The sequence below is a fragment of the Mastomys coucha genome, unplaced genomic scaffold (genome assembly GCF_008632895.1).
Source record: "Mastomys coucha isolate ucsf_1 unplaced genomic scaffold, UCSF_Mcou_1 pScaffold14, whole genome shotgun sequence".
NCBI classification, from domain to species: Eukaryota; Metazoa; Chordata; class Mammalia; order Rodentia; family Muridae; genus Mastomys; species Mastomys coucha.
Genome location: NW_022196896.1, coordinates 119772995 through 119799957, shown reverse-complemented (window position 1 = coordinate 119799957; position 26963 = coordinate 119772995). Strand labels below are relative to the sequence as shown.

Genomic DNA, 26963 nt, shown 5'->3' with positions numbered 1-26963 from the left:
CATGCTCAGCGAAGGCCAGTAAAGGCCAAACACCTTTCTCCTCCTCACAGTTATTCCTATGAACAATGGGGCCATCCAGAACAGAAGAAAAACTAGCCTGGAGAATGTGTGAATAGGAAATAGTTTGGATAAAAACCATGAGCTAAATGAACAAGAAAAATAAAACTGTTAAATTATAAACTATTTATGAATCATGAAGTCCCTGAATCAAAGATGTCTTTAGTCATATGAAAAGTAACATTAGTTCACATTTTACTTTAATTAATTCATGATAAAAAATTTAGTTACATTGCTCAAATTCATTTTCTAATTCTCTGTGTGTCTCTCTGTCTGTGTCTCTCTGTGTCTCTGTCTATGTTGTTGTAGAAAACATTTAATCCCAATCTTGGATTTCTGCTCTGCCTTTTGTCATTCAGTGACTGGATAAAAGACACACATGACCTTTATATTTATAATAAGCCTTTATCATCACTAATGCTGTGCAAATATCTACCCTCTATTCTATTAAAATCTATTTCCTATCAATAACTGCAAGTTATTCTTTACTGGGCTTCATCTGGACTGCTCTTAACTCCAACTTGCCAGCCCTCGGGGTCATGCTTTCTTGACTTCTAACCCATCGTGTTTCTCCTCTCCCCACCTTCTTCTCTCTGCCTTCATGGTCTTCTCAGACCCCAAGGCTGGGAACACCAAGCCCCACCTGCCTATTTCAATTCTGTTCAGCTATAGGCTTTAGGCAGTTATTCACTAATCAGAAGTAACTTGGGGGCAAGGTCACATAGTAGTACTTGGATCCATGTGTTGACTATGTGTGGGGTAACCAATACATAGAAACAGACCAACCTCAACACCATGTCTCTCTGACTCTCTCTCTATGTGTGTCTCTTTGTGTCTGTCTGTCTGCCTCTGTCTTTCTGTCTCTCTTGCTGTCTGTGTGTGTGTGTGTGTGTGTGTGTGTGTGTGTGCACATGCATGTGTGCACGTGTGCGTTTGATTCTTCCTGTGTGTCTTCCCAAATGGCTGAAGCATTTAAGCTTTGTTTTATTCTCTTACAGGTTTACTCATAATGTGAAGTGGACACGAATATCTCTGTCCTTTCCATAAATGTATAATTTCTTCTTTGAAATATGTAGAGAAGTTATCATCCTACTCCAGCAGTCAAGACTCAGTAGCAGTGCTGGTATCCAACTAACAGAGAGGAGTGTACCTCCTTAAAGACACAGAGATCTTTCTTTTCTTCCTGTTTCTCACGTCTCTCATTCCCAGGGCTCTCCAACAAGGGTCATTCCTTAGAGAGGTCCCTAAATGGAGATACGTATAAGAATTCATTCACAGAACCTATCATGAATTTGTTCTTATAAGCCCTCAACTAGAACTTCAGTGTAAGTAAAATTATGCATAGAAGTTTTGTTAGCTCTCGAGGTAAAGAAATCACAAATCTAATAATAGCTCCAGATTTCCATAAAGCCCATACACACAGAAACAACTGGAGTAGAATATGCCTAGTGTCACAAGGCCAAGACAGCACACTGAAGAGTTTCGCTTATATCTTCCCCTACTTCAAGCAAAAAGGAAGGCTGTGGGCACAGAGCAGAGGGGACAACCTTGCCTTGTCTGCTGCAGCCAGCTTCTACAGATTCAAAAGCACACCTGCATCTGAGTCCTGGATTGGGATGAAGGCTGAATTGTGGTCAAAGCTGATCTTGTCATTCATGCAGTGTGCTGTGACTCATTCTATAAGTCAGGCCTTTGAGGTTCCTGAAAACCCCAATATGGCCTCAGCCACATTCTAGGCCAAGCCACTCTGTCACTGTGAACTCCCAGGGGCATTTTACAGGTTAAATCCACTGGAGGCCTTCTGCCTGTACTGAAACACAGTTGAGCTGGCAAGGATCCAGGAAACACATTTCTAGGGGTTCTTGAAAGTATTTTCTGATAAATGCCACCAAAGGAAACTTCACGGTTACTGCTTCGATCTGAAAGAACTATGTTTACTTCTAATTTGGATGAAATTTGGTTATCATACAGGATGAAACAATGAGAGAATATTAAGAGAATTTGTCTTTAAAGCAAACAATATTTTGAGGTCCAAAAACTTTTAGATATTCTGAAAACTGTCTGACTCTATATATCTAAGACCAGCTTTAGAGAAGGCCACTGTCATTCCCTAGATAGCTTTCTCCTGTCACAGCAAATAGTATAGAGTGTATAGATAGTATAGACTGCATTAAATATACACATATATTCTAAAAGAAAATTGATAATTTATTTTTATATAAATTTATTATACATCATCACTACACATTACTCATTGAATTAATTTTTTAAAAGCTACTTGGCATTTTTTTAAAAATATTCAGGATGAAGATAGCAAGCAAAGCAAAGCACAGATAAAAGGAGTGTGTTACAAAGAGATGCTTTCCTTTTTACTGAGGGATGTGTTACTCTGGGGTTTTATAATCCCTTTCAGGATTGGGGTAGCCCTAATGGCAGTCTCTCTCAGAGAAGAGGGAGCAATTAGTCTCACTGCATTGAAGTCTGACTGGAGTTTAAGAGTTCTGTATAAACAATTGAGCCACAAAGTAAGGAACCACCAAAGATGAAAGGGATTGCACTGGGGATGCAGAGGCATTGTATATTTTCATTTTGATATAAGGTGGCGGGGGGAGGGGGAGAAAACTGAAATCAGGCTTATCTATTGTGCTATTTTGAATGATAAATGTCTCCCATAGTCTTATGCATTTGAATGCCTGGTCCTCAGTTGGTAGACTTTGTTTGGGAAGGCTTAGGAATTAAAGACTTGCACCATTTAAAGTTCTGTCTGTCTATCTATCTTTCTTTCTTTCTTTCTTTCTTTCTTTCTTTCTTTCTTCCTTTCTTTCTTTTTTCTCTCTCTGTGTGGTGTGTGTGTGTGTGTGTGTGTGTTCCCTGCACGCTGTTCAAATTGTAAACTCTGAGCTACCCTGTGCTTAATGCCAGCAAATGAAAAAGGGAACCCACATTACTACAATAAAATAACAGGAATAAACACTGCTCATTGATTACTCTCAACATCAATGTTTTCGATTCCCCAATTAAAAAAAAAAAAAAACACAGGCTAATGAATTAGAAATGAAAATAGGATCCATTCTTCAGCTATATCCAGTGTCTTAGGGTTTCATTGCTGTGAAGAGACACCATGTAATAGGGAAACATTTAATTGGAGCTGGCTTATAGTTTCAGAGGTTCAGTCCATTATCATCATGGCAGTGTGCAAGCAGGCATGGTACTGGAGGAAATGAGAGTTCTATATCTTAATCTTCAGGCAGCAGGAGGAGACTGGGTGCCACATTGGGGGTAGTTTGAGCATAGGAGGCCTCAAAGCCCATTCCCACAGTGACACACTCCCTCCAACAAGGTCATACCTACTCCAACAAGGCCATACCTACTAATAGTACCACTCCTTATGCTATGGCCAAAGATTCAAACATACAAGCCTATGAAAGCCATTCCTATTCAAATCACCATACCAAGAAACCTACCTTAACATCAAGAATAGATGTCATTAAGGATAAAAAGATAGAAAAAGATATTCTAAACAAATGGACCCAAGGAATCTATGGACCTGATTTTTTATAAAGAAGCCAGAAATGCACACTGGAAAAAGACAGCATCTTCGAAAAAATGGTGCAGGTTAAACTGGATGGAGCTGCATGTAAAAGAATCCAAATGGATCCATACTGGTCACCCTGCACAAACCTCAACTCCAAATGAATCAATGGCCTTATTGACTAATGTCCATGATACCTGAAGGTACTCTACATGCTACCAATGGAGAAAGGTAAGCAGGAGCCCAACTACAAACCTTTCAGTCTACAATGGAGACCTGTCTGCAAGATCTGCTGGTACAATAGTTTCATGGAGCTTGTGAAAGTAATCAGGCACTATGTAGTTTGATTTTTAGCCAACTCCATGAGGTAGAGCCCATGTCTAACAATTCTTAGGTGTCTAAGAACCTGAGACTAAATTCACCAGGGACCTGGGGAAAAATCAAACACTACTATTTTGCTAAAGGAATGTAGCAAAAAAAAATCAATTTTCACATTGTTCTATACTCACAGATCACTGTCTTGTTCAACCATCATCAGAGAAGCTTACCCCCGACAGTAAATAGGAACAAATAGAGAGACACACAGTCAGACAATGTGCAGATGATTGAGAGATCTTCAAACAGAAACCCCTAAATAGAATGTCTTCACCAAGTACCTTCCCTCTGGGCTCAGGAAACTCTGCAGAAAAGGTGGCAGAAAGAGTCTAAGAGCCAGAGGGGATGGAGGACACCAAGAAAACAGAGCCTTCAAAACTCAGCAGGACCAATGTGCATATGAACCCATAAGGATGGTGGTAGCATTACAGGACCTGCACAGATCTGGGCCTGATGGGGTTCCAGGGCTAAGAATGGAAATGGACACAAGCCACCATCCCCAGCCGAGAAGCTATCTCCAACTGATAACCACTCTCAAATGAAAAATTAGTTTTCTCCAATGGAGTTTCAGTTCGTATACAATGCATTCTCAAGGGCAGGCAGGCTTCATGCCCAGTAGTAGATGGCCAACACAAAACAAACTCAGTGGAATTTTAGGAGCTGGTTTTTTGCTTAGCTGTTTGGTTGTTTGGATGGTTGGTTGGTTTGTTCTTTGGAGGTGTGGGGGGAATAGGAGTTTTTGTCTCATAATGCATTGCCTAAGGTTTTTTCTTAATTTCTTATCCTATAGGTCTTTCACTTATATGTTATAGTTTCCCACTTTGTGTCTTTGTGGAAATTTGTGTTTTCTAATCTGTGTCTCTGTATCTATATGTGTGCGTTGTGCTTTTTCTTTGACTCTTTGGTTCTCTGTTCATTGTTTTGTCCCATCCAGGCTTATTTGCTTTTATTTTAATTAATATTTTTCTTTCTTTATATGCTTGTTTGTTTGTCTAATGAAAGAGAGCAATAAAGGATGTGGATTTGGGTGGGTGGGGAGGTGAGGAGGATTGTATGAAAAAAGTCTACTTTCAAGAAAAAAAGAGAAGAAAATCTAAACTCTTAAGTAGAGCCAAAAGCTAAATTGTTATGGAAGTTAATATATCCTGTTTAAATAGAGAAAGGAAAAACCTGGCACAAAAAAAAAAAAACTTGCTATGTTAAAACCATAAGTCATATTTTTTCAATAGTTATTTTGACTTCAATGATTCTCAGTACTTAGGAGGCTATGGTGGTTTGAATAAGAATGCCCCCATAGGCCCATATATCTGAATGCTTAGTCACCAGGGAGTGGAGCTCTTTGATAGGTTTAGAAGAATTAAGAGTTGTGGTCTTGTGAGAGGAAGTGTGTTTCACAATGCTCATGCCAGGCCCAGTCTTTCTCTCTCTACCTAAAGATCAGAATGTAGTTCTCAGCTACTGCTCCATGGTCTGCCTGCATGCCACCATGCCCTCTGCCATGATGACCATGGACTGAAGCCTCTGAAACTGTAAGCCAGCCCTCAGTGAAGTGTTTTCTCTTATAGGAGTTGCTTTGGTCATGGTGACTCCTCACAGCAACAGAACAGTGACTCAGACAGAGGCAGAGCCAAGCGAATCACCTCTAGTTCAGCCTGAGTTTAATTATCACTTTATACTTGGCAAAAGCTCTACAGAAAAAAAAATCAATAAAATCTATGTATCATATTATACACGCCTATATATCATGTATGTTGTTAGATAGTTAATAACTCCATTAGTTTTTATTATGACCTTGACAGCCCCACAATAACCAAGAGAGAGTCCTATTGATTTATTCCATCAGCTTTAACACAATTACTTGGCAATTAGCCCTAATCTATTTTTCTATGCTAGATTGGCTATTTCCCAGTTGTGATACCCAAGTTACTTGCTGTTTGAGTCTTGTCCTGGTTGCTTTTGTTCCATCAATCTGTCCTCAGGAGCAATGTATAAAATCTGAACCCCAAGATCTGTTTGCCATCCATATAAGAGAATTCTCACATACATGCCTTTGTTGTCTAAACCTTGCTCTCCAATTTAAAGTTAATTGGTTAATACAAAGATTGAGCCTGAAATTGGGCAGTAGAGAAAGACAGGACTTGAGGAGTGAATGAGGAGTCTCAGGAGAGACTAGAGAGAGAAGATGGAGAGAGGAAAAGGCTGCTATGAGGCCAGATGAATCAGGAGAAGTAGACCCTGAGAACAGGCTGATGAACAGAAGCAGCACAGGTGAGACTCAATCAGCAAGTAACAAGGGACATATGACTGGAATGTAAGCTAAAATATCTCAGAACATGCCCAATGTAGGCTTACAGCTTGTAAATAAAATACCAGGCTTTTTTTTTTTTATGCTGAACTTATTTTTTTATTTATTTTATTTTTTTATTATTTTTTACTATTTTTATTTTCTTTATTTACATTTCAAATGTTCTCCCATTTCCTGGTTTCCCTTTTGAAAAAAAAAAAAAACCTATTCCCTCCCCCTGCCCCCTACTCACCAACCCACCCTCTCCCACTTCCTGGCCCTGGCACTACCCTACACTGAGGCATAGAGCCTTCACATGACCACAGGCCCCTCCTCCCATTGATGACTGACTAGGCCATCTTCTGCTACATTGCAGCTGGAGCCCAGAGTCCCACCATGTATACTCTTTGGTTGGTGATTTAGTCCCTAGGAGCTCTGGGGGTAGTGGTTAGATCATATTGTTGTTCCTCCTATGGGGCTGCAAACCCCTTCAGCTCCTTGGGTCCTTTCTCTAACTCCTTCATTGGGAACCCTGTACTCAGTCCAATGGATGGCTGTGAGCCTCTACTTCTGTATTAGTCTGGCACTAGCAGAGACTCTCAGGAGACAGCTATATCAGGCTCCTGTCAGCCAGCACTTGCTGGCATCCACAATAGTGTCTGGATTTGTTGATTGAATATGGGAAGGATTCCCAGGTGGGGCAGTCTCTGGATTGTCCTTCTTTCAGTCTCTGTTCCATAGTTTGTCTCTGCAACTCCTTCCATGGGTATTTTGTTCCCCCTTCTATGAAGGATCACAGTATAAACACTTTGGTCTTCCTTCTTGAGTATCATGTGGTTTGTGGATTGTATTTTGGGTATTCTGAGCTTCTGAGCTAATATCCACTTATCAGAGAGTGCATACCATGTGTGTTCTTTTGTGATTGGGTTACCTCAGGATGATATCCTCCAGATCCATCCTTTCCCTAAAAATTTCATAAATTCATTATTTTTAATAGCTGAGTAATATTCCATTGTGTAAATGTACCACATTTTCTATATCCATTCCTTTGTTGAGAGACATCTGGGTTGTTTCCAGTTTCTGGCTATTATAAATAAGGCTGCTATGAACATAGTGGAGCATGTGTCCTTATGACAGGTTGGAGCATCTTCTGGGTATATGCCCAGAAGTAGTATTGCTGGGTCCTCCAAATACCAGGCTTTTGTGTCATATATACATGTACATATACATATACATATACATATACATATACACATACACATACATACACATACACATACATACACATACACATACATACACATACACATACACATACACATATACATATACATATACATAGTGACATTTGTATGACATTACATGCAGAGATAATTTAGGAGGAAAGAGAGAAACTGGCTCACAAATGCAGAGGCAGGCACAGGATAGACCAACAAGTCTGAGCACCAGACCAACAAATGATGTTGCAACTCCAGTTGGAAGATCATCCGTTAGCCGCTTTTCTCACTCCCAAAGAGTGACCGGGGTTTGCTCATAAAAGCCGTCATCTTAACTGGATGAATCTCACCCACATCATCCACAAAAGTCTTGGATTTTTGTAGCTGGCCCTGACCCCTGCAACCTGCAGCACTCAGAAGAGCTGGCCCTACGCCTCTCCTGCTGTGCTTGGCAAGGGCATGTAGAGATGGCCCAGTCTCTCACTGCCTGCTGCAAGCAAGAGAGCTGGCCCCACACCTTGCCTGTATAGCAGCTCAGGAGAGCTAGCCCTGGTGGCATGGGCAAAGGAGAGCTGGCTCTGAGGTGTAAGAGCAAGGAAGCAGCCCTTCCCCTTGCCTGGGCAGTGCTAAAGAGGAGCCCCTCTTGGTCAGGGTGCTGGGAGAGCCAGCAAAACAGAAGAGCTGGTGAACTCCCCAGCTCAGCTACCATCCAGGTTCTGATCCAGGGCCTTGAGCTGGCCCACCATCTATGAACCACTGAGCATGTGGAGGGGGGCAGCCTAAACCAAAGCTAAGGGATCTCCATGACATGGAACTGCGACAGGATATCTGAGAGGAGTCCCATTGAGGATCCAGTACTGACAGCATAGCAGAGGCCAGAGGACTTCAAACTAATGACTCTATGCAGTGAACATTTGCAAGTAAAGCTGTTTGGGCAAAAGGGTGTGACACACCTCAACGTCCATTGAGAGATGTGCTTGTTTGGTTTTGTTTTTTATTTTACTTGTTTCCTTTTGGAGGAAGGTTGCAAGGGCAGAGGGAGGACATAGCGAGAAAGGGAGATGAGTAGGGTAGGGTGCATGATAACTCAAAAAGAGCAAGGTGCTTTTAAAAAAAAATGATAAAGTACTTATACCTCCATGTTACTCTCATCTACAGAAACATCCGGAGGAATGTTAATGGACAATGTGGCCCGACTACAGTGACACATAAAACTAATCATCATACCCCTATTTTAATTAATTTTAAGCAGATAATGGTGGGAGATGTCTGAAACTCCAGCACTTAAGTGACAAAGGCAGAATTGCCATAGTTAAGACAAGTTTAGACTACATAACACAGAACCCTGTCTAAAAATAATCAAAAAGAGTCATTCTCTCTCTCTCTCCCTTCCTTCCTCCCTCTCTCCCTCCCCCATGTATGTGTGTATATTTCTATGTACATATGTATACATGTATGTATGTATGCATGTAATTGTATGTTTTGATCAAGTATTAGTAAGAATCAGATAAAATAATTTACTATAATTCATATTTTTATGCTGAAAGTTTTTTCAAGACATTTTTTATTTGCACTTGAATGCTAATATGACTAAAAGTTAACTTGAAACCCGTTGCTCTTCTCCTGTTGGCAGCTCTCATTCCTAAAATAGTGTAACTTTGCAGGTAGAGATGATTTACATGAGAGCTAACATGAAATATTTAGAATGCTTTAGTCCCTAGAATGGAAAGATGATGCTTTATCAAGAACAGTAAGTTTCTTCACCTTTCAAAAGTATGCACACAAATGGTAGAGCTTTCTTAGTGAGTGTTATTCCATTAACTCAACTTATGGTACATTTTTCTAGACATTTAAAACCTTAGTGGAGCTTCATTTACTGCTTAGCAGTCGTATTTTATTTCATTGTTACAGTTAGTCAAAGATTTCCTTAAATGTCATCATTAACTATCTGTATATGCTTGACACTTCCTCAATACCTGTGAGGAGAGCTCATTCATGTTGCTATCTCTTGCGTCTTCATTTGCTCCTATAAAATATCCTCCTAGACAGAGAAGAGGCTCAGAATATCATAGATATATATAGATATAGATATAGATATGAAATCATCCTCTCTGTCAGAATCTCATTGAGAGCCTTAGCAGCTATCATTTGACACATTGTTAAAATCTGAAAGATGACCCCATTGGCAAGCATATTTGGCAAGCATCCTTAGGCCTTCACGAAGAGTGTAATGGCGTAAGGATGCACCTTTCAAGCTGTGGACAGAAGTAAACACTTACAGTCCCACCTTCTCCAGAGACTGAAGCAAGAGAACACTTAAACCCTAAGACCTTCAGACCAGCATAAGCAACATGGTTAGACCCTATCTTAAAAACAGAAAATAAAGCCTCCTTTTTTGCATTTATTTTTGTATTTTACCAGGTCAAATTTTCCATTAAGTTAGTCACAGGGTAGATTTATATTTCTGTAATATCAAGACCAAATCTATAAAGTATGACATCAAAAACTTATGAAGATGCAACCTTAGCAAAGGAATGCCCATGGGCATGCCAGAGTTGCCGACAGATTCCTGAAGAACCACCCAAATGGGTGACCAGCCAGCATCTATGACTTGACCTGTGAAGACCCACCCATTGACGACTAGCATCCTCAAACAAGTTTCCCAAGGATATCTAGAAATGGAACTGAAATTTTCAACCCAGCCTCTGAAGTTGTGACCTAACATCAAAAAGGAATTCCCAGGGGTGACACAAATATCTAGGAGCCAGAAAAGGGAAGCTGAAAGGCTTGAGCCTGGAACCAGCAAGGATAATCTTCATCCATACCTTACTCCTCATATCATCCAGCTCTCTATTATTTATCTTTATCATTTGCCCCTCACTAAATACCCAATGTAAATTTATCAGGCCTTTCCTCTTTTGGTCTTGTCCCCCTATGTTTTTTCCTTCTATCTTTTTTCTTTTGCCTTGTTCCTTTCCTCCTCCTCCTCCTCCTCCTCCTCCTCCTCCTCCTCCTCCTCCTCCTCCTCTTCTTCTCCTTCTCCTTCTTTTCCTTCTCCTTCTTGTTCTTCTTCATCATCCTTATACTAGGCTTCCCCCAAAGAACACAGGATGTCATGCTTTGCATGACTGGTATCTCAGCCTGCTTAGAGTTAGAACTGTTTTATGTTGTCCAATTCTAAATAATCAACCCTAAACATGTATACATATGAGCAACACTAACTCAACCAATTATATAGATATACATAGGTATATACATATGTGTGTATGTGTGTGTTGTGTACATGTGTATCTATGTGTAAAAGTAATAAAAAGATGAGAGAGCAGGACACAAAAGGAGGTAAATGGAGAGAGAAACACCTAGAAATGATGCAAGTATAGTACTTATATATGAAAGTATCAAAAAATAAAAATTTTAAATTAAAAAAATAGAATAGATGGAAAGAGACAATCAAAATCAAGGCTGAAATTAATGAAATAGAAATTTAAACATTACAAAGTATCAACTAAAGGAAGAATTATTTTTTTGAAAAGATGAAATGGCATACAAAGCCTTAGCCAAGTTAACCAAAAGAAAGATAAGATCGAAATTAACAAAATAAGAAATGAAAAGGGAGACATTATAACAGACATTGCAAAAATTCATAGAAACATAAAGAACATTCTTTCAAATTTTATATTATACTTAATTCAAACACTAAAAGAAATGGGTGATTCTCTAGATATAAATATCCTACCAAAGCTAAACCAACACCAAGTAATTAAAGAAATAGAGCCATAACCACTGATAAGGTAGAAACAGTAACTAAAAATCCCCCAACTGAAAAGTCCCCAGGGCCAGACAGATGCAACACAGGTTTCTATTTAGGTTTCAATAACATACTTGCAAGAAATATTTTAGCATAGTAAAATTGTAGAAACAAATTAAAATTGGGAGATTCCAGTGACTTGTAATGAAAACAGTAAAGAAGGGGGAGGTTTAAGAAAAGGAGCAGGTTTTTAACCTACTGCTATTCTACTAAATGGACTAAATCTTAAACTGAGCTCTAATCACTTATTAGTACACCCATAGACCCATAGATTAGAGTGTCTCCCAACCCTCACCACAGAATCTTCTTTCTGCAGCTTGTCAACGTGCAGAGAATAAGAGACTGTGAAAAGCTTCTTTAAAAGGAGAGAAAAAAAAAACCTTGGGGACATCTATATCATACCTCCTTTCTCCTCCAGGGCTCAGAGAACATTTGAAAGAGGAGTGGACATATAGTAAGATTCAGTGGCAGTGGAATATGACAAGCAAATAGTGTTTTTAGGTTACAACAGGGAAGCTGTACCTGTGAGCTGACTAGAGCTGTGACAACATGCACAGGAACCTCAGGAATAGAAGCCAGACAACATTCCAGCACAGGAGGAAAGGTGGGCAGAAAGTTTCATCCCTAACAGTAGAGTTGTTGCAACTTATAGCTGCTAAGAGAGGGAGAGTTAGTTTTATTTAGGTGTATGGTCTATGGGACGTCACTCATGACCCCAGTGGATAGCCATGGCCTTAAGGACAAATTAGGCAGCATAAATTATGTAACATTCTTTATGAATATATATGTGTATATATTCATATAACGGAGTTTAATTGGAATTACCTACACAAGGGATAATATTATTTGCAGAAAAGCCCAGTGCCAGGTGTGGAATACCTCCCCTTGAGTTATTGCTCGACAGTGTCCTAGAGATATCCAATACACTGCAGATTATTGGCATTGCTTTTGTTGGCCACAGGAATATTTTGGTAAAACCCCACTGCTGAGAACATGACACATTTTCGTTACAGAACATAGAGAAATCAAGTTGGTGCTATCCCAGGAAGCTTCCTGCCCAGTGACTAGCTTTCATATTTCTGGAAAATGCTACATGGTTTACTGGGGAGAAAAGTCATTAACAGTCTTACCCAGATGTGAATCCTATGAACTACAGTGGTGACCAACATGGTGGAACAGGCCAGAGAAGACTAGATGAATGGGGCTCCTTTTATGAAATGCCTTTATTCCTTTGGGCAAAGACTGTCCGGTGTGGTCTGGTCAGGTATCAACAGGACAAGAGTAACTCCTGACCTATGCTCTGTAAGGAAACCAAATAAAATCATTGGTTCTCAGCCAGGCAGTGGTGGCACATGCCTTTAATCCCAGCACTTGGGAGGCAGAGGTAGGTGGATTTCTGAGTTCTAGGCCAACCTGGTCTACAGAGTGAGTTCTAGGACAGCCAGGGCTACACAGAGAAACCCTGTCTCAAAAAAAAAAAAATTTAAAAAAGCATTGGTTCTCCAGAGTGAACAGTGGTAGACTCCTACTTCAGTTTATTGCTGGCACCCTAGGAAGATGGGTATATGTGCTCACATCTCCCCCAGGAAGAATTTTTAGTAACAAGTGTTGAATACATATTTATCCTAAGATTCGGGTTATGTTTTTACTCTCTGAAAGGGTCCATTCAAGTTCAGTCAGCATCAGCTGAAACACAAAAATGCACTAAAAAAAAATGGTACATTAAATATTAGTAGCAAGTGGACTAGATCCATCACTTCTCACTTAGTTTTAAAATATACATATATTTATTTTGTGGACTGGCGGGCTTTCACAGTGGGTTCTTGATGCTCAAGCCTGATGACCTGAATTTGATCCCTAGAACCTACAAGGAAGGAGAGAACCAATTTCCAGACTTGTTCCAGAGCATATCTCCACCAACACACACACAGACATACTAACATTTACATTTTACAAACAAAATATTATAATGAATAAAATACAAATTAGTTTTAAAGTGCTACTGAATTCATTATGGTACAGTGTGATATGAAGGTCAATTTTTAAAGTTGGTCTGAACTCCAACTCCATCACTTTTGTATAGTCTGGAGAATATTACAAACCTATCTATGCCTCATGATTATCATATATTAAAAATATTGTAATGCTAACGCTGAGCTAACAATTCTGTAGATTTCAGCTATCCAAACATTATATAGATCTGCTATTTAGTTGACATTATATAAGTTACATAATGTTTCACACTTAAATGCTGGCCTTTAGCTAACAGATACTAAAAATACCTGTTCTAGCTTGATTCCTGCTGTTGTGATAAAAATACTCTGGCCAGAAGCAACTTGTGGGAGGAAAGATTTTATTGAACTTGCTCTTTTATGTCACAGTGCATCACTAAAGGAACTCAGGGCAGGATCATGAAGCAGAAGTCATAAAGGTATGTTGCTTGCTGACTCATTCACAGGCTCATGCTCAGCTCACTTTCTTTTACAGTCCAGGATCACCTTACTATAAATGGTGCCATCCACAATGACATGGGCCTACCCACATCAATTAATAATCAAGATAATCCCCATAGAGTGCCCACAGGCCAGCATGGCCATAGAGTGCCCACAGGCCAGCATGTTCATAGAGTGCCCACAGGCCAGCATGGCCATAGAGTGCCCACAGGCCAGCATGGCTATAGAGTGCCCACAGGCCAGCATGGCCTAGGTAATTCTTCAGCTGAGGCATTCCTCTAAGTTGACTCTAGGCTGTGTCATGACAGTTAAATCTAACTACGGCAGTATTGCTATTACAACGTGAGTTTAGAGTCAGTTTACAATGTTATTAAAATTTCATTAGCTTTAAAATGCCTACAAGTCATTGGTCCAGAAAGGAAAAACATCACATTGACATGCAGAGAAAAACACTTTGAGTATTTGTTATGTGTATGCAAGCAGTGTGGGACACATATGCCCAAATGTCTGATATTTACTTGTGATAAATCTTTTTCTTCAACTCTTGTCATACACAATCATTTCTAGACTGCCAATATAATGGATATTTGTCTTTACTTTGAAACTGAATTAAAGTTATGTGGTTGAGGCATGCTTCATCATGAGCTTAATGTTTGAGTCCTTTGCTACTATGATTTTAAAAGATATTTTTTTTTTCTTCTCTTGAAAGGAGGAGGAGAAGAAAATGACCTTTGATTTGTGTTCAAAATGTTGAGTATCTCCCCCAGGAAGCTCAAAAGACCTCTTCTGAGGGAATGAAAGGAGACAGAAGAACCAGGCTCACTCACTCATGCTTAATTGCATTCTCTGTCTGTCTCTCACCAGAAGAAAGGAGCTGGGTTAAAACATGCCTGACTTCATATGAGACTGTAATGAGGAATACTTCCAAGGGAAAAGAAAAAGAAGCAAGGGTGGGTGCTGATTAAACAGCAAGGCTACACAATCTCCATTTTGAAGAAAGAAAATTACAGGAAGCTCAGAAAACAGGAGGGGTATGCTGCTTGCTAACTTTCTACCCTGAATATCAAGTTGCCCTTGCTGAGCAAAGTCTTTTCTACCAGAGGGACATGGTAAATGTTGTCTTATATCACCTAAAGAACAAAGTAGTAAAATGAGCATAATGACTGGACATAAATATTCATGAAATCAGGTAATTACAAGGATAACCATTGCTTTTTGATTGTTTAAAACTGGACTGATTACCATATGAAAACCATTCATTTTTTGAAAGAAAATTATTTCTTCTTAAACATCCGTACTGGGCAATGCTTCTCTAGCAGGAGGTGCCACGATCCCTAACTTAGAATGCAATATCATCCATTTAGGAAGGGCAAAAGGTGGAAATGTCATTACCAAACTAGTTTGTTAAGATCACAGGCAGTGATCTAGAAAGTGCAAAGGCTGTTAAAAACAAGGATGCAAAGGATGTCCTAATGTAGTCGTGCACCCAGAAGACCTTGCATTGCAGCACATTCTTCAAGAAAATGACTCTCATTTTCAACTCCAAACACTAAATATTGCTATAATTGTAGTTACAAAATGTCAGTAATTGCACCAGCTTATGATATTTGTATCTATTTCTAGGTTGGGCTAAATTTTAAAACATGTTATAGTATAATAAGAAAAGTGTTAAATCTTTAGAACCACTATGTCACTCTGGTGTTTTGTAGGAGACAATCAATAAGGTATAGTTCATTGATGGAATAAACTTTAACTTAGTGTCTAGCAAGAGTGGGCATTCCTGGCACATAGCATTCAGTTTCATCTATATAATTCAGGCAGAAAAGCAGGTTTTTTTCTCAAAACACAGCAAAACAGATTTTTTTTCAAAGTTTAGAGAACTGAGTCTGAAGAGATGGCTCAGCAGTTAAATGCTAGGGTCACTTCTGTTGAGTGGTGGGCAACAGCAGAGCATAGAAGGAAATCATCTCAGATGTATGAAGTACTAAAAAGACTATTATTCTCATTAATTTATAAATTTGGATCAAGGCTTGCTACCTCCCTGTGAAAAGTTTGCACTTGAGGTTACTGGGAATTTTTTTTTCCCAAAGACTCATTTCAACTTCCATACTTAAAGAAGAATTACCATAGAACTTCCTTTGTAGTTCTTCAAAAACAAGCAAAACAGCAAGCAAGCAAAAATAACAGACCAAATTATAACTTCAAAGAAGAAAAAAATCAGTAAGGATACAATATTGATTATACTTTGATAGTCTGTAACTCTTTCTAAAGAAACACCTATGAAGAAATATTAATCTGAAATTTCAATGTGTTTCTTGATAAAAGACAATCATGCTGTATCAGCTAGATAAGTACTTATAAAAATATGACGTTTCCCAAGTTCACAGGTAATAAATGGAAAAATCATTTCTTCCTGAGACAATTCTTTTATTTACTCTCTTTCAAGTCAATTCTAGGGATTTTTATCAACTTTGCATAATGGATGTCTTTTAATTGGCCTTGAGTCAAACAGACTACTTCTAAAATGTGTAATGCTATTTTGCTACTGTTTCTGTCAAAGCATTTTATAGCCACCATAACTTGTGCACTGTGGAAAGTGCTTAGTCTGTCGTTTCTATCTGTATGTGACCAAATTTACATCATCTTTTAAGTCTAGAGATTTGAGAGTTCAGGAAGTCTGTTCACATATACATTCCGTTTCAACACTGAAAATGTCATCAAAATTTCCGAAATCTCTGTTGCTTCATCTTATCCACAGGTCAGTAGTGTGTCACATGCTAAATAAGAAACTCAATGTAGGAGTGCATGAGTCGTGAACCTACAATAAGCATCTGGAAAATAATTCTATACACTGCTCATTGAAAGAGTCTTTGTATGGGTTGATTAATAAATTTTAAATTTGATGTCTCAATAATTTTCATTCAACTATTAGGTATCCTTTGGTTATGATGTTCAAAATGATATTCATCAGAATTCTTTGAAGACAATGACCTAGCTCATTGTAAAGCCACATAAATGCATTTTCACTGATTCATTGCAATCTCAACCTTCAACTTACCCTGCCCCCAAGTTACTGATAGAGAATCCCAAACAAAAATGTTACAATACTGTATAGGCTTCTCTGTCCTTGACAACCTCTGGGATATGCAATGTGGTCCATGAAGTGTGATATATGTTCAGAATAAAAAAAAAAATACTTTAAAAATAACAAAACACACTCCAGAGGAAAAGATAAATAACTAGGTGATCATGAAATGAGTTAACCAATTAATTAAAAGCAATGCTGTAAATTCACCAATACAATACTGCACAAGATACATGGTTACTATAAAGAAGAAAATACTAAATCTACCAAAAAAAAAAAAGAGAGTGGGAAGAAAAAAAAGTGTAGAACCAATTATTGCAGAATGGTTTGACTGAGGGGTTACCAAAGAAAACCCAGACATAATAAGGGTACTCTCCTGCTGGGTCTACCAACAAGACAAATATTAAATGGACATGAAAGCTCTCCAATGGTCTTATTGCTGGATCAACAGATTTAATGCAATGACTGTAAATAAAGACTACAGGAAAGGGAAAGCAAGAACAAATCGTGTTTGGTAGCTTCAGACGCGATGAAATCCAACAAGAAAAATTTCAGTAGATAATGCACATAGAGAACTTACTATGTACTAGGCCCTAAGTTACTTTGTTATCTTCATTATCTGACTTTATCCTTCATGTGTCATTTCATTTTCATTTCATAGATATGAAAATTGATTCTCAAATTGATTAAACAGCTTTCCAAAAGTCCTAAAGTCAGTACAGTCACTGTCTGATCCACATCACTGCTTTCATTGTTTTGTTACATGTGGTAGTTAGAACTAACATAAAGCACGGGTCAATAGTCTGCTTCGCAGCAGAATTCTGGACTGGCTGGATAAGCCTTCTATGTACCACATTTTTATTTTATTGAAGGACACTTATGTTAGTTTTGTTTTGTTTTGTTTTGTTTGGGGGTGTTTTATTTGTTTTCTTTTTTGTTTGGGTTTTGGGGTTTGGTTTTTTGGGGGGTTGTTTGGTTGGTTAGTTGGTTGGTTGGGTTGTTTTGTTTTGTTTTGTTGGTTGGTTGGTTTTGCCCTAGCTATTATGGACACCAGTGGACATGGCTAAGCAAGTCTCTGTGGATTAGGGTGTTGAGTCCTTTGTGCATATGCCAAGGAGTTATATAGCTGACATGACTGGCTTGGTTCTTGCTCTTTGAGGATTCTGCTCACTGATTTCCACAGCTGTCTGCAGTCCCGCCAACAGTGACAGAGGGATCCCTTTTCTCCTCATCCTCCCCAGCCTGTGTTGTCATTTATTTCCTTGTTCTTTGCCATTCTAAATGGAGGGCAATGAGTTCTCAAAGTTGTTTTGATTTACATATCCTTAATTGCTGGGGATGATAGAGATTTTCAGACCTATTTGCTAACCATTTTTATTTCTTTTATTGAGAATTCTCCCTTCAGATCCCAAGTCCACTTTTGTTGTTTGTTTGTTTGTTTGTTTGTTTTCTTTGTTTTTTGGTTTTTTGTTTTTGTTTTGTTGTTTTTTTGTTTTTCGAGACAGGGTTTCTTTGTATAGTCCTGGCTGTCTTGGAACTCACTCTGTAGATCAAGCTGGCCTTGAACTCAGATATCCACCTGCCTCTGCCTCCCAAGTGCAGGGATTAAAGGAGTGCACCACCACCGCCCGGCTCGTTCACTTAAATAGGTTGCTTCTTTTATTGACTCTATTTTTTTTAGTTCTTTATATATATTCTGCATATTAATCTTCTGTCAGATTATAGTGGGCAAAGATTCTTTCCCATTCTGTCAACCTCCTCTCCACGCAATTGATTGTTTAATTTTATGAGTTTCCAATTATCAGTTGTTAGCCTCGATTCCTTAGTAAATGGTGTCCTGTTCAGAGAATCCTTTCCTACACCAACATCATACAAAGGAACACTTCTGTGTGTCCTTCTAGCAATTTCAGTGTTTCAAGTTTCACATTTAAGCATTTTATCCACCTGGAATTAGTTTTTGGCCAAAGTGATGGATTCTAGCCTAATTTCATTCTTCTGCCTGTGAACATCTAGTTTTCCTAGCTCTGCTGTTGAAGATGCTCTTCTCTCTCATGTATGTGGTTAGCATCTTTATCAAATATTAAATGGCTGTACTTTGTGTGCCAGTGCTTGTAATTTTAATTTTTTTTAAATCCTATTTTTAACAATGATTCTTAAATGCTTTAACCTCCTTGTAGCCTTACCACCCACCAGAAGTAGTGGGAAAGAAAGGATACAGGGAAGTGGACCTGTTTAGAAAGGTTCTTTGGAGAAACTCCTGTCTGTGTTGTCTAGAAATCAGCAGCTCATTTCACAGGTTAGCAGGTCATGGCAGCTCGATCTACTCGAAAACACTCCATGGAGATGCCAGCAGTCCAGTTCAGTAAAGTCAGGTTAGCAATAGTGGTGACATGACCTAGCAGAGACAGCCAGGCCTCAACCTCAGTTTGAGTCAACAGGAGGGACCAGCAGGAACATCAGGAAAAGTTCTTGGCTGAGTCTCTCTCAGGGATGCAAAGATCAGCTAAGTTGCGAGACCCACAAGCGTTGCATAGCTAGCTATATCAGCAAGCCAAGATTTGTCTCTGTTACTCCATGGAGACCTATTTATCCCCTCCAAATATCACATGTCCTCCACATGCCTTGCCGCCACATGCTTCTTGCCTCAACACATGCACCTTATCAGCCCAGGTCCGAAGAAGGGACAAGAAACTGCAAAACGCCACGAGAAGTTTGTTGATGCATTTCTCTCTATGGAATCCCAAGAAATGTAGCCCAACTACATAATAGAAGACAGACCAATACATGGGTGTCATTAGCAAAGAATCCTTCATCACGTGTCCTTTCACATGCTTGGTTTAGCAGAACATCCTCTCTCCTGTGTCTGCTTCAATGAAACATTCCTTCATGAGTCAGCCTTAGCCTCTCACACTTGTGTCCACTTTAACAAAATATTCTTTCACCTGTTTGCCCCAGCAAAACACCATCCAACCAACTTTCCAAAGAACCCTTAAGTTTCCATTTCAACTGTTTGGTACTTCGATGTAGTTCTCTTGGTCTTATTGTATGTTTTTGTGCCAGTACCATATTGTCTACATCTCATACCCACAGACGAATAATCTCCCCTCTCAGCAAAGAAATGTCTCCTTGCAACAGATGGAGACCCTTGTAGAAAAAGGTAGCTTGTCAAAATGCTGAGAACAAGTGATCATGCGGTACCCAACACAAACTGATATATCCACAACATGATTCCTGCACATAAGGCTCAAGAATCAAAGCAACACAGAAGGTGAAAAGATTGTAAGAGCCAAAGTAACAGGGACTTTGACATGTACTTACATTTCCTGGAAAATGTCAGAGAAGGTACATTCGTGAAGTCTTATCAACATGGCTGCCTAAACAAGACCTCAAAAAAGAACAACATCGAAAGACATGCTAACATGGAAGCAAAAAGTCTCATGGGTCACAGGCAACTAATGGATGCTGAGAATAGGAGAAATAGTCTTTCCCAGAAGAGAAAAAGAAAAATTGATTGCCTAATACTAAGTGGTCATCAAGGAAACACACGTACCAGTAACATTATGTAGAAAGACTTACAAGACTGTATTTATTTAAGAATATATATTCTTATATATTTTCTTATATATTATATTTATATATTTATATAACAACAATTACAGAATTTTAGAGACAGCAAAGAGTTTGCATGTGAAGGATTAGTGGAAGGCAAAAGAAGCATAAAAATGATAGAAAACAATTATTTAAAACTTTATTTACATATACAATTTTTTTTAATTTTATGTTTTACATGCATTGGTGAGAGAATCTCAGATGCCCTGAAACTGGAGTTACAGACAGTCATAAATGCCATGTTGTGCTGGGAATTGAATCCAGGTCCTCTGGAAAAGTAGCTAGTGCTCTTAATCACTGAGCCATCTCTCCAGCCCAGAAAATAATTATTTTAAATAATTTTAAAAGAAGAAATCATTAAATTAGAGGAAAAGTTCAGACAAAGAAATTACAGAAGTGGACTGCTAGTATTTACCTCTGCTTGTCCTTAAACAAGAGACACTTCCAGGACTACCCGTGGTATTGTGTGGGAAGGGGAACAAAGAACTGGATAGCTCCTAAATTTCAATGTGCAAATGATCTACTAAAAGTCTTACTTGGTTGGTTGGCTGATTGGTTGGTTGGTTGGTTGGTTGGTTGGTTGGTTGGTTGGTTGGTTAGTTGGTTTGTTGGTTGGTTAGTTGGTTTTGTTTTACCTTTTCTGTTGTACTGGAGATTAAACTCAGGGCCTTATACATGTAAGGCACCTAACCTCCAAGTTTAAGTAAAGTGCAATTAGAAATTGCAATTTAGAAAGTCCAACAGTAGCCCAAGAATCTGCATGTCTGGCAAGATCATTGATGGCTGACTCTGTTTGTCTAAAAACTATTTTTGAATATAAAAATATGGGAAACGAAAATGTTATAGCTAGTCATGGCGGCTTATGCTGTCACCACAGCACTCAGGTGACCAAGGCAGAGAGATTGTCATGAGGGCCAGGACAGTATACTACAGAGAGAAAACTCATCTCGAAAAGCAAAAAGGAAAAAACAAAAAAAAAAACAAAAAAAACAAACAAAAAAAAAAACTTTCACAGACACAGTCTGTATTTTTATATTAACTAACAAAGTTGTATTTGTTTGTTGTCTATGACAGGACATACATAACAGAATCAAGCTAATTAATACATCCATTATCTACATAACTACACTAAGTTAATCAGCATACTATTGCCTAGTAACATTATCATTTGATGGTGACATTATTTGAAATTCACTTTCCATATATTATAATTGGATACTGTAACTGTGGAGGTCAGCTTCAACTGTCAACTTGACACAACCCAGAATCACCTGGGAGAATCATGGATTGTCTACACCTTGATGGCTTGATAGGGAGCTGAAGAGCCCTGAGTTGAGTGGAGTCCTGAATGAATGTGTATGGTTGAACTGGGCATAGCCATGACAAGGACAAAGGCCTCAGATCCATGGGAAATTGGCAAAGTCTTTCCCCACATAGGTCAAGCTCTGATTTGGCAAACCCTTCTTCCCCTGGTCTAAGTACAAGTATTTAGGAATAAATGATTGGTGTGTGCAAAAATAGCAGCTGCAGCTTCCTCCTCCTGGCCGTATACATCCCAAGATGTCAGTCTACAAATACCTCTTACCAGGACTAGCTAGCCCCTCCCCCTATGCTGTAAATAACAAACACACTCAAGTTCTGGGTTGAAAGGTAGTAGATGTAGATCCCTAAGAGTACACAAGACCACCCATGACCCCACTTCTTTTATGTCCATGTGCCTATCACTATCTTTTCTTTATTCCCTAACTACTCCTAGCTAGGATTCAAGGACCAAGTTGTCCAGGTTGTGGTAGACATGTGTGTGGTGTATTATCTCAATTACATTTATTAATGTAGGAAGACCCAGTCCACTGTGAGAGGACACTTCTCTAGACAGGATGTTCACCTATATAATAGTGGAGAAACTGGGCTGAGCACAAGCAAGCAAGCATGCATGCGTTTGCTCTTTCTGCTCTCTGCTGTAGAAAAGATGTGATTAGCTGTTTGTGACCTCTGCCTTGACTTCCATACAATGACAAACTGTAACCTGAAATTATATAATGAAATAAACCTCTCCTAAGTTGGCTTTTTTCTTGTCTTCTTTATTGAACAATTTTTTTTTATTTCATAATGTGGTCAATACTTTTCATACTTTTCCTCTCTCCCAGCTCTTCCAAGATCCAGTTTGCCTTAGCAACATAAATAAAACTAGAACAGTCACCATAATGTACAATTAATGTTTTGAGCCAGTCTTTTCTAACTAAAATCGGATAACTCCGAGCCAGAGTCTTCCCAGTCCTCCCTACATCCTGGTCTTGGCAACACCACTCAACTCTACCATCTCAAATGTTTTATATTCCACATATTGAATATATAGTATGAATGTCTGGCTTATTTCATTTAGCATAACTTTCTAGAGACTTACCCATTACAGTTGCCAAAAATGACAAGATTTCATTATTATTGCTGAATGGTAGTCCATTTGAGGATGGTATTCCATTTGAGATATAAGTATATATAAAACAATGTACATATGTTATGTACATGCATACATAAAACAATTTCATCTATTTTTAAATCTTTAGACAATCAAAAAATTCAGTAATTTCCAAACTGTGAACAATGTTGCAGTAAACATGGTAATGCAAATAGCTCTTCAGCAAATTGATCTTATTTTCAGTACATATATTGAATATATATATATGTACATATATACATATATATCCAGAAGTAGAATTTATGGGTTATATGGAAGTTGTACTTTTGGTTCTTTGAGGAAATTCTGTGGGTTTCTTTCCAAGATGACTATACTAATTTTCATTTGACCAACATTATGCAAGGGTTCCCTTTTCTGAATATCTTCACTGAATGTTTTCTCTTGTAAGTTTTTTGATAGCAGAGTACTAAATATGTAAGTCAATCGTTCCTGTTTTACAAATTTCTGACTATGGTTCTTAGCTTGTTCCTTTCATTTACTTATTTATATTTAGGTTACCCAGGCTGGCCTGAAACTCATAATCTTCCTGTGTTAGTGTCCCTCATGCTGGGACTACAGGCATGGCATGTGTCACCATTTGTAGCAAAACTTGTACATTGTTTTAGTTTGGGTCTTATTGCTGTGAAAAGACCCCATGATGAAGGCAACTCTTATAAAAGCAAACACTTCATCGGGACTGGCTTACAGTCTCAGAGGTTCAATCTATTATCATCATGGCAGAAAGTATGGCAGCATCCCAGCAGACATGGTGCTGGAGAAGAAGCTGAGAGGTCTATGTCTTGATCTGAAGGCAGACAAAAGGAGATCCTCTTCCTCACTGGTTGGAGCTTGAGCATAGGAGCCTCAAAGCCCACCCCCACCGAGACACACATCCTCCAACAAGGCCACCCCTATCCAACACTGCCACACCTCCTAATAGTGCCACTCCCTGGGTAACCATGTTCATCTTTTCAAGCAAGATAGAGCACATGGAAGACTCCAACTGAGCAAGGCCAAAAATAGTAACCTAGAGAACTTTAATACAGTTAATATAATAAAATACTAGCTCAGGATAATCCTAGCCCCACCCTGTGCTCTTCTTTAAGAGCCTGAAAGAAGAAAGTCTCCTGATGTTCTTAGCCATACATGTCTATATCTAAAAAGTTCTCCTTCATATCTCAATTCTCATGCCACAATCCATTCTCTGAGGAGATGAAGAGCAGCTGACTCCGGTCAGCTTTAAACATGTCCTTTCAATCAAGGTTGACCGAAGTCCTAATTATTTCAGGCTTTGCACCTTGACAGGCTAAGCTAATTATTTGATTTGATTGCCTGAGGGAACGACAGATGATTCGCCACGCTATCTCACTACAAGCAGCTTGGAACAATTTGGTGAACTGTTTCAATGGCTTAATTACTGTAGTTCTTCAAATATCTGAATTAACCAAAACTAAAAGTCATTTAAACAAACAAGCAGGTAAGGGTGTTAGGATATCAGAAGGTTGTATGAGAAATATTTATCGTGTTGACTAAACATGGCTCCACAGTGAGACTCATGAGTTTGCTTACTGGCACTTACAGCCTTTAATCAAATCTAATGGTAACATGTGTACATATTCACAATAGTATACAGCACAGACTTTCATTGATTTAAAATGCAGTAAAAATGTTATTTGCTGTGTAATTAATGGATTTAAATCCTGCTCCCGATTTTGGTACAGCATCCACGTGGAGCTGACTCAAGATAGAGAAATCAGGCTGGGCCAGTGCCCTGAGCAGACCTTGGGTGCAAACTCCACAGCAAGTCCCATAATACCCAGAGGAAGCTCCACTCCAAGGCACACTAACAGGTCTAGGATCCCAGAATCACAGGATCCCAGAATCACAGGATCACAGTGACACCTTGACTCTGAGGAGTTCTGACACAACCAGGATCACAAAAAGGACAGGCTCCAGTCAGATATAGCCAGGGCAGGTAACACTAGAGACATGGGAGGCAAACCAAGGTTACTTGGCATTATCAGAACCCAATTCTCCCACCATAGCAAGTCCTGGACACATTATCATGCCAGAAAAGCAAGATTCAGATCTAAACTCACTTCTCGTGAAGATGATAAAGGACTTTAAGAAGGAAATAAATAACTCCCTCAAAGAAATATAGGAGAACATAGGTAAATAGGTAGAACCCCTTAAAGAGGAAACACAAAAATCCCTTAAAGAACCACAGGAAAACACAATCAAACAAGTGAAGGAAATGAACAAAACCATCCAGGATCTAAAAATGGAAATAAAACAATAAAGAAATCACAAAGGGAGACAACCCTGGAGTTAGAAAACCTAGGAAAGAGATCAGGAGTCATAGATGCAAGCATCACCAACAGAATACAAGAAATAGAAGAGAGAATCTCAGAGGCAGAAGACACCATAGAAAACATTGACACAACAGAGAAATTGAGAAAACACAAAAAGCAAAAACCTCCTAACCCAAAACATCCAGGAAATCCAGGACACAATGAGAAGACCAAACCTAAGGATAATAGGTATAGAAGAGAGTGAAAATTTCCAACTCAAAGGGCCAGTACATATCTTCAACAAAATTATAGAAGAAAATGTCCCTAACCTAAAGAAAGAAATGCCCATGAACATATAAGAAAGAAGCCTACAGAACTCCAAATAGACCGGACCAGAAAAGAAACTCCTCCCATCACATAATAGTCAAAACACCAAATGAACTAAACAAAGATAGAATTTTAAAAGCAGTAAGGGAAAAAGGTCAAGTAACACATAAAGGCAGGCCTATCAGAATCACACCAGACTTCTCACCAGTGACTATGAAAGCTAGAAGATCCTGGGCAGATGCTATACAGACCCTAAGAGAACATAAATGCCAGCCCAGGCTACTATACCCAGCAAAACTCTCAATACCATAGATGGAGAAAACAAGATATTCCATGACAAAATGAAATTTATATAATGTCTTTCCATGAATCCAGCCCTACAAAGAATAATAGAGGGAAAACACCAACATGAGGAGCAAAACTACACCCTAGAAGAAGCAAGAAAGTAACCTTTCAACAAACCCACACAAACCTAATTCCACCTCTAACAACAAAAATAACAGGAACAAACAATTACTTTTTCTTAATATCTCTTAATATAAAAATTAATATTACCAACTTATCCTAATCAATTCAATTCAAAAGTATGAGGAATTGGAAATTTGTTGGCTATCATCTGGTGATCTCTCTAATTTGGTAATTGGAGAAATAGGCCCAATATTGTACAGTTCACATACACTTTCTGCTTCTTTGTATGTAGCAGTGTCTTGCTGTGTACCACATAATGGTCTTGAAATCAGGCTTCTCTTATCTCTGCCTCTCTATTAGTAGGATTGTTTATTTGATGTTTTTACACTATACTGTGGCTTTCAGAACAGCTTACATATTTCAAAATTATTTATACAACCAAAAGAAACATAAACTATTAACTTGGGAGGTGGCTTATAAGAGAACAACAAAGAGTGAGTCTGAATGCTTTGCTTCATGTTTGCAAAGAAAGAACCTTCTCCGAGATGAGGATTAGTCAGTTAAAGTCTGTGGAGTCCCAGAAAAGACTCTCATATGCCATAAGTCTGTGGTCGTTTGTGCACGTCCATTAGTCTGCAAACCCGGTAAGTAAAAGCCCAAAGCGTTCCTCTCAGTTTGACTAAAATTAAAAGAAACCTCTCTTTCCCCATCCAAATGGGACAGTAGTGGCAGTTTCACTTCAAGTCTGTTGTCTGCCCAGGCTTTTCTCTGAATTTGTGTCTAAGGTCTTAAGAGTTACAGTGATGCCAAGTCACCTGGACAGGGGTTGAGGAGTCAATTCTACATGACGTTCTCTGCTCTTCATCCTCTCCTGAATCCTCCTTTATCTCTCCTCTCGGCCTCTAGTCCAGTGATTCTCCACCTTCCTAACGTCTCGACCCTTTAATACAGTTCCTCGGGTTGTGGTGACCCCCCAACCATAAAGTTATTTCATTGCTATTTCATAACTGTAATTGTGCTACTGTTATGAATCATAATGTAAGTATCTGATATGCGACCGGG

The 26963-nt window shown here is 38.8% G+C and overlaps 1 long non-coding RNA gene across 1 annotated transcript; it reads right to left on the bottom strand.

Moving 5' to 3' along the window:
* Window positions 1-12477: 12477 nt before the first annotated feature.
* Window positions 12478-26793, bottom strand: LOC116089317. Its single transcript, XR_004118273.1, has 2 exons — window positions 26717-26793; window positions 12478-12573 (listed from the first exon to the last, which is right to left on the bottom strand). It is a non-coding gene; the product is annotated as an uncharacterized LOC116089317 (long non-coding RNA).
* Window positions 26794-26963: the final 170 nt, after the last annotated feature.